The sequence below is a fragment of the Haemaphysalis longicornis genome, unplaced genomic scaffold, assembly GCF_048455015.1.
Source record: "Haemaphysalis longicornis isolate Haplotype H1 unplaced genomic scaffold, Haemaphysalis longicornis Haplotype H1 scaffold_1, whole genome shotgun sequence".
NCBI classification, from domain to species: domain Eukaryota; kingdom Metazoa; phylum Arthropoda; class Arachnida; order Ixodida; family Ixodidae; genus Haemaphysalis; species Haemaphysalis longicornis.
Window position 1 is genome coordinate 125,903,617 of NW_027526203.1, and position 8,428 is coordinate 125,912,044.

At 42.7% G+C, this 8,428-nt stretch overlaps 1 pseudogene; it reads left to right on the forward strand.

The window, feature by feature from the left end:
• The first annotated feature begins 3,972 nt into the window (after positions 1 to 3,972).
• LOC144149371 (uncharacterized) lies at positions 3,973 to 5,265 on the forward strand (annotated as a pseudogene).
• The last annotated feature ends 3,163 nt before the right edge of the window (positions 5,266 to 8,428 follow it).

An 8,428-nucleotide genomic window follows, 5' to 3' on the forward strand; every position in this document is an offset into this window, starting at 1 on the left:
CACAGTCATCTGCAAATAGTCGGTTTTGTTTGTATATTTGTTGGCAGGTCGTTAATGTATATTAAAAATAGAAGAGGTGGTAATCCCGCACCATGAGGGACGCTTGATAATACGTTAGCTAAAGGGGAGTTTTGATTATTAGCAGAGGTAAATTGCTTGCGGTTAGTGAGGAAGTTTTCCACCCAGGAGACAATATTCCGTGCAATACCAAGTGAACGAAGTTTGCTAAGTAACATAGAGTTTCATACTATATACCCTAGAGGGAAATCTGGCGCCACGGTCTAGGGCAGCCCACGCTTTAGCGAGCGTTCCGTCTTGTACCGGGCAGGCACGTTCCACTTGTCCTTGGCATGGCTCATGAGCAGGCTGAAAAGTTGGCTCTGGCTGCAAAAAACCGGCACTATTACTGTAGAAGGTCCATCAAAATTCTTTTATTATTATAAAATTGAACCTCCAAAAGTGACTATTTAGAAGCTTCGTGCACGATGAACAAGAAAAATGTTACCATTTTTGGTTCATTTTGACTTCGAGACAAAAAAAAGCCATATGGCTACCTAAGCCAAGTAGGCGAGGAACGTCGCTAGCAGCAATGGCGCCACACACGGCGGCCCGCGACTGCAGCAACAGATTTCCCTCTAGTATAAATTAGTATGAAACTCTATGCTAAGTAATAGATTATGTGGTACGCGATCAAAAGCTTTGGAAAAATCAGGGAATATAGCATCTATCTAAAGGTTATCATGCATGCTTTGTAGTAGGTCTTGGGTAAACTCGGCTAATTTAGATTCCCCGCCACGGCGGCAGCTTTTCTGATGCAGGGTAAAAGCAAAACGCTCGTGTGTTCGAGATTTCGGCGCACGTTACAGATACCCAGGTGGTCAAAATTAATCCGGAGCCCTCCACTACGGCGCGCCTCATCGCCTGCGTTGCGTCGGCGCGTTAAACCCTACCATCAATTAATAAAAACTCGGCTAATTGAGTCTCACATAAGAAGTGCTCGAAAACCATGCTGTTGATAATAGAAGAAATTTATTGATTCAAGGTGAGTCACGGCATGAGAAGATACAATGTGTTCCAGTAATTCAGAGGGAATGCTAGTCAGAGAAATTTGGCGGTAGTTTGCTGGATTGGTTCGTTCTCCCGTTTTGAAGACCGCAAGTATTCGGCCTATCTTCCAATCGTCTGGAATTTCAGCTGTTTCGATGGACTGCATGAAGATGAGGCAAGGAATCTGACTAACCACTGTGACGGTGTTTACTAAACGTTAGGGGGTTATTTGGTCACATCCTGGCGCTGAAGATATTTTAAGAATATTGATTAGTTTATGATTCCTTCAGGGTTAATCGCTATTTCGGAGGCTACAGCGGCGGGGTAACTGGTAGGTAGTTGTGTTGACTCGGTAATGCTAGAGGTTGAGAATTAAGAAGAAAAGTAGTCCTTTTAGGCAGTTACAACGTGTTTTGTGTCCATTGGTTCCCCGTCTGGGTCTAGAAGTTCAATGTTGTTACTTTGAGTTTTGTTAGAGAGCATGCACCAGAATTCAGTCGGATTTGAGCGGAGGATTCATAGTAGGTCTCATGAAAAGTATTTACATTTATCTTTTTGTAGTTCCTTAATATATTTTTTTGGCGCACAGGTGATATTTTTCCCACATTACAGGGTTTTTGCGTTGACTGGCGGTGCTGTAAAGCCGTTTTTTTTTCGATTTAAAAGACCTTTCAATTGTTTCTTGAACCAATGATTATTGGAATATGATTTTACGCGAATTGTTTTAATATACTGTTTTTTCTAAATTTAGTATTGTGTTTTGAACATCTGCCAATTGGCGTTTACTGAACGGGTTTGATACAATTCACGAAAACTGTCAACAAAATAACCAAGTTTGTCGTTGATAGCGTCAAAATTTCATCGTTTTTAATCAGTTATGAATTTTTCAGTTGGCGACCTTCGAATCAGAGGTAGAGATATGCAGTTGTGGAAAAGGTTATGGTCGCTGAACCCAGGGAGTACTGTTGTGCGCTTTATGTCATCCGGGCTTGATGTTAGAAGAAGATCTGAAGTGTTGTCGCCCCTTGTGGGGCACGTTATAGCTTGGTATAGGTTAAAATCAAGCGTCAGATCGAGGAATTGCTTAGTAATTTGCAAGTAATAGATTTTTTTTCTTTATTCTTAAGTTTTTTTATAAAAGCGATAGTAACCATGGTGGGTTCCGTTACAGCTGCAGCGCTAAATAATGTAGTTCTACATTTGTCTGGCTATTGGTCGGGCCATCTCCGGAATACTTTCCACATATTCAGTTACATCGACATATGTTTCATACATTCCCATACGTCTGGCAGCTCAAGCAACGTCATGTGTATTCTATATACGCTCTATCTGTACAGTAAATGAAAGCTGCGTTCACAAACTCTCGTAGAGTGCAGCGAAATACAACTACTACGGTGTGCTTTGTTTTTATCTCTTTTCGGTCACGCTTCATGTGATACGTCGAGAAGCAATTACAGTCTGTTCCCCAAGGCTTCATACAGCTCTCCGTCGGTTTCCTTTGGCCATACTATTGCCGAGGTGGCACCGCACCTCCCCAGCTCACCGGAGAACAGTGCTGGGCTGCTCTGCATTTTTCACTTGGATATCCATATTTTGCGATGTTAGATTTTTTCTTGGTAGTTTTTTTAAGAACCGTTCTGACAAACTTTAGAATGTAAACACGAATTAGCTGTTAATGTTGGTGGCTCCCTCTACGGACTGCACGATGAAAAAACACCGGGAGTTGTCGGGGTGTGAGTAACAAGGTTTGGAATGGCTCCAGTATTGCTTCGTTGCGGGCCAATTTTGTGGACTAATAGTTCCAGGGGAAGTGTGAATAATATTACGGCATATGAAAATGAAGATGGCTTCATCTTCATTTGCCTCGCTTTTGCCTCGCATTCTGCATGTCCGCGCATCTCTCTGCCTGCTGCACAGATATTGAGCTTATCAACCATCGCTTCATCAACACCCAAGCAGCCACTGTTTGCGGTATAATGCTTTCCTTGGCCTGTCCATCCCTCGTCCCACTTAAACATGGCTTATGTGGGTTCGGGGTCAGCAGTGTGGCGCTCATCGACCCCAAAGTTGCTCAAGGAACCCGGCCCGGATAAAAAACGATCCTTAAAAAAGGCATTGAATGTTTTGTCATTTAAAAATTTACAAGCGGGTTTTAAAGTTGGGTTGGGTAAAGCGACGGCAGTCTTCTCTTCCAAGAACGTGCGAGACTAGCAACACTACTCCTACAGTGTGCACCATCGCTCCCCTTTCGCAGGGTGCCCTAAAATGACCACAAACCCTATTTTAACCATGCATAAATTATACCCGTGCCACGTGTACACGAAAAACGACATTAAGAGTTTAAGCCCTTAAGACATGGAATGACATTATTTGGGCGGGCCGTGCTACACGCGAAAAAGCGAAGACATCAATGTGTTAGTCATGATGGTGAGAGTGACCGAAAGGAGAAATGCACTCATTGTAGAAGTTTTTAACGTAGAGAAAAACGTGTTACAAGGGTTAAAATGTTTTTTTTGTGTGAAAGGAAACCTTACGAGAACAAGTGTATTCTAAAAAATGGTGTGAGCGTTTCTAAAACTGGCTCCAGCAGCTGCCGTCGCCTGGCAGCGGTAGCCAAAGCTGAAAAATTCAAAACGACGAGTACCACGATGTTTTGCCTTTGCCGCTGTTTTAGTGTACTTCGTCTCCTTAAGAACACTTCGCCACCAAGAGTGCACAAAAAATCATCTTATTTCGAACTTCAGCTACGTTTCTGCGTCAACGCTGTGGTGCTGAGAGTTTCATTGGTTTCATTTGGTGTTCATCGCGTTCGAGAGTAGGCAGATTTAAGGCGTTCGTGAAGGGGAACGAGTTGTGCGGAACTCCTTAAACCAAAAATGACATTATACTTAACGTCATTACATTTTTGCGTGTGGCAGAGAATTAATGGCATTAATTCGGGGGCCCGACACCGGTTTGCGCAGTATGTTGACGCCGCTCCTGACCTTCCAGATCGTGGCCTGTTGGGTTGCTGACACCGCTGGCCTGGGCAACTACGCTTGGTCACCACCCGGTGGCCTACCCGTGCTTTTAGCGCCCACGCGCTGTTTGGATCAACGACGGATCCTGTTACCGATCACCAGCCCGCCGACAGCACCCTGCGCCTGCAACTACGCCTGGCTACGCTACTCATCGTCGACGTCACCAATCACGTGGGACCTATCCGGCCTACTTAATCATTAGAACATCACCCTCACCTCGGGGCCCGACACCGGTTTGCGCAGTATGTTTACGCCGCTCCTGACCTTCAAGGTTAGTTACCTGACACATTCTAAACAATACTCAACCAGCAACTACTTCCTTGTCGCGGTGTCGTGCCCCTACGACCTCAAATTCCGCAACTTGCTATGTACATGTTACAAGGCGTGCACCCTACAATTGCTGTCACAGTTGATGTTATTGCTGTCCGGAGATGTGGAACTAAACCCCGGCCCAACTAAAGCTCAGATAGAAGCCCTATTTGATGCTATCAAGAAGCTCGATGAAACCGTCCTAACCATTCGTGAAGATATTAACCAGCTCAAGGCAGTACAAACTAACCATGAAACAGTTCTCTCAACATTAACAAACTGAATTGTAGCGCTAGAAACAGTCCAAATTGAACCCTCACCGAACGCCGTACCCGAAGACGCCGTCAAAATCAAGCATGAAATAGAAACACTAAAAGCTCCTAATACCGACGCTAGTAATCGACTGCGCCGCAATAACCTTCTCTTCTTTGGTATTGAGGACTTCCTAAAAGAATCATGGGAAGAATCCGAACTTAACGTGCTAAAATTTTGCACCACCCAACTCGGTATTACGATCGAACCAAGTGCAATTGAACGTGCTCATCAGATCGGAAAATTTGCCCCTGACAAAAAAAGACCAATCGTGGTAAAGCTTGCTCACTTCAAAACAAAACAAACGATTTTAGGCTGCGGAATCAAGCTTAAAGAAACGACCTTCGCCGTAAGGGAAGATTTTGCTGCAGCCACTCGCCTTGCGCGTGCTAAGTTGCTTAAGTTCATTCGGCCAAAAAAGTGTGCATTTATGCTGAGAATGGACAAGCTGTTTGTTGGAAACAAGACCTACTTCTATGACGCGAAAAATGATAGCATTACAGAATTTGAAAACTCCCCCATCATTACATTGGATAACAACCCACTATCACAAGCCACCTCCGTTGGCAGCACATGACAGGTTTCGAATCATTCCGCCTCGTGTAACACGTGTATCCGTCCTATGGCATTTCTAAACATAAATATCGCATTTACTAACATACGAAGCATAATTCCTAAATGCGATGAACTTTACAGTTTCATAAATGATATCAGTGCTGACATAGTCATACTAACTGAAACATGGTTGCATGAAGACATTATAGATACGGAAGTGTTTCCCTCCAACTTGAACTTCACAATTTTTCGCCGTGATCGAGATAGCAAGACAGGAGGTGGCGTGCTGATAGCCATTACTAATACCCTAGCATCTTCACTTATATTCCATGATGACAAAATAGAATTAAACTGGGCACTTGTCTCAAACGGAGCCTCGAAATTTGTTTTTGGCGCCTGCTATACGCCACCGGACAGCCACCCCGACTTCTGCGACCTACTTCATCAATCCCTACTTACAGTTACCAATAAATATCCTAAGGCACCCATATTTTTATTCGGAGACTTCAACTACCCAGCAATAAGCTGGTCGTTGCTTTCGGTGTCGAATGGGTAACCGTCTCAAGAACATCAATTTTTAAACACTGTACTTGATTTTAATCTTCACCAGGCCATAACCTGTCCTACCAGGGGTAATAATATCCTAGACCTCCTGCTAACTTCGTGCCCTGACGACATAAAATCAACTAACACGCTCCCTGGTCTTAGTGACCACGAACTAATCCATATCTGCATCTCTTCCCCGCTGAAAAAGAAATCACTCACACACAAAATAATCACAGATTACAAAAGAGGAAATTTTAACGCCGTTAATCACGAACTCACAAAATTCTTAGGTAACTTCATGATTACGCACCTAACTCGTAGTGTCAATGCTAACTGGGAACTTTTTAAGACTACAATGCTTAACCTTAAAAATAAATACATTCCTACTACCCTCATTAAATCAGATTCCAACTGTCAATGGTTTAACAAACAGCTAAAATCACTCTGCAACCGGAAGAAACGCTTGTACAGATCGGCTCACCTAAGCCGAAGTCCAGCTGCATGGGAGCGCTATCGCTCATGCGCGAAACAGTACTTAACCGAACTCAAAGCTGCAAAAATTAAATTCTTTTCCGATGACCTATTACTGATTCTTCAATCAAACCCTAACAAATTTTGGCGCATGCTTTCCCCTACGTCACAATCTAATCGATTAGACCTCACTAATGCTGACGAAGAACCCATCGACGCCGCACAGTGCGCTTCTGCTTTGAATGACCACTTTTCGTCTGTGTTTTCCCCTGCTAATACCACTGATACCGCAGCATTGCCGGATCCAGAAGCTGTAGCGATGCCAGGAATTGACATCTCTCCAGAAGGAATATCTAAACTGATTAACGATCTAAAAGTTTCTTCTTCGGCCGGCTGTGACAGTATTAACAGTAAATTACTAAAAAGTACCATTTCAGTCTCTAGCCAGATACTCTGCTTGATCTTCACACAATCATTACAAACAGGAAACGTACCAGACGATTGGAAGAAGGCTAAGGTTATTGCAATTTTTAAATCAGGCAACCGCGCAATCCCAGCAAACTACCGACCTATTTCCTTAACCAGTATCCCATCTAAAATGCTCGAACATATCATAGCTTCAAATCTCATGACTTATCTGGAGTCCATCAATTTTTTCTTTGCTCATCAACATGGTTTCCGGAAGCTAATATCGTATGAAACCCAACTAGCGGAATTCACACATGATATATACTTCACTTCATTAACGAAAATCTTCAAACTGACGCCATATTTTTAGATTTCTCTAAAGCATTCGACCGTGTCCCTCATAACCTATTACTATCTAAAGTATGCAACCTTGGAATCCCTCTCAACATAATTTTCTGGATAGAAAATTTCCTAAGAAACCGGAAGCAGTTCACAAGCGCTAACGATTATGACTCAGCTCTCTCTGACGTAACGTCAGGTGCCCCCCAGGGTGCCTGCCTCTCCCCGCTTCTCTTTCTAATATACATAAACGACTTGCCCAATAATGTACTAACAAAATAAAGACTTTTTGCCGATGACTGCGTTCTGTACTCTCCAATCTATAAACCCGATGACAGAGCTAAACATCAACATGATCTAGATATAATTGTAGCTTGGTGTGATAAATCTCTTTTGCCATTAAACCTCACTAAGTGCAAAATGATGTCATTCACCCGTAAAATGATCCCAGCACAGTACACGTATAGCATAAAGTCTCTTCCCATTAGCCCTACACTATCTTACAAATATCTCGGAGTGCATCTATCATCGTCGCTATCATGGTCAAACCATATTCAAATCATCTGTTCGGAGGCCTCACGCACCCTCGGATACCTGCGCCGGAACTTAAAATTAGCCTCGCCAGACATTAAAAAGCTAGCTTATGAAACTTATGTCCTACCGAAATTAGAATATGCCTGCTCAATCTGGCACCCCTCACAAACTTATCTTACTAATGATTTAGAACGGATTCAAAACCGCGCTGCCCGTTTTATTTGCTCCCAATACTCTAACGATATTAGCGTTACTGCACTAAAAGAATCATTGAACCTGCCGTCACTTGAATCTCGTCGCATCATTTCTCGGTTCTGTCTTCTGCATGCTTTCTATTATCATCCTAAATCGCGGTACGTCCTGCTTCAACCATCACACAGAACTTCATCCCGCATAAACCACATTCACCCTATCGCATCTATAAATGGACACACATCTGCAATGATTACCTCCTTCTTTACCAATGGGATTACACTCTTGAATAAACTACCCGATAATTTAGTAACCTGCATTAACCGCCAAGCCTTCCGCAAAAAACTAAAAATTCACTTGTCAAAATCTAACTAAATTTTCTATTCTCCTGCCAGTTTTTACAATAATTTTGAAGTACTGTTTAAAATGTTTCATATTCCTCTGAATGTTTACCCCTGTAACTTTACGTTTACTTTGCACTTGGTAATGTTTACTGTATACTTTGCATTTTGTACACTTTGTATTATTATTGTTCGCTGAATGTTTACCCTTGGTAACCTTTGAGATTTTTTTTTGCGTTGTTTCCTATACTTTGTACGCCGCCCCCACTTATGTAATGCCTTCGGGTCTTTAAGGTGGAATAAATGAAATGAAACGAAAAATGAAATGAAAAACGTAAGGTATTAGGCACTTAA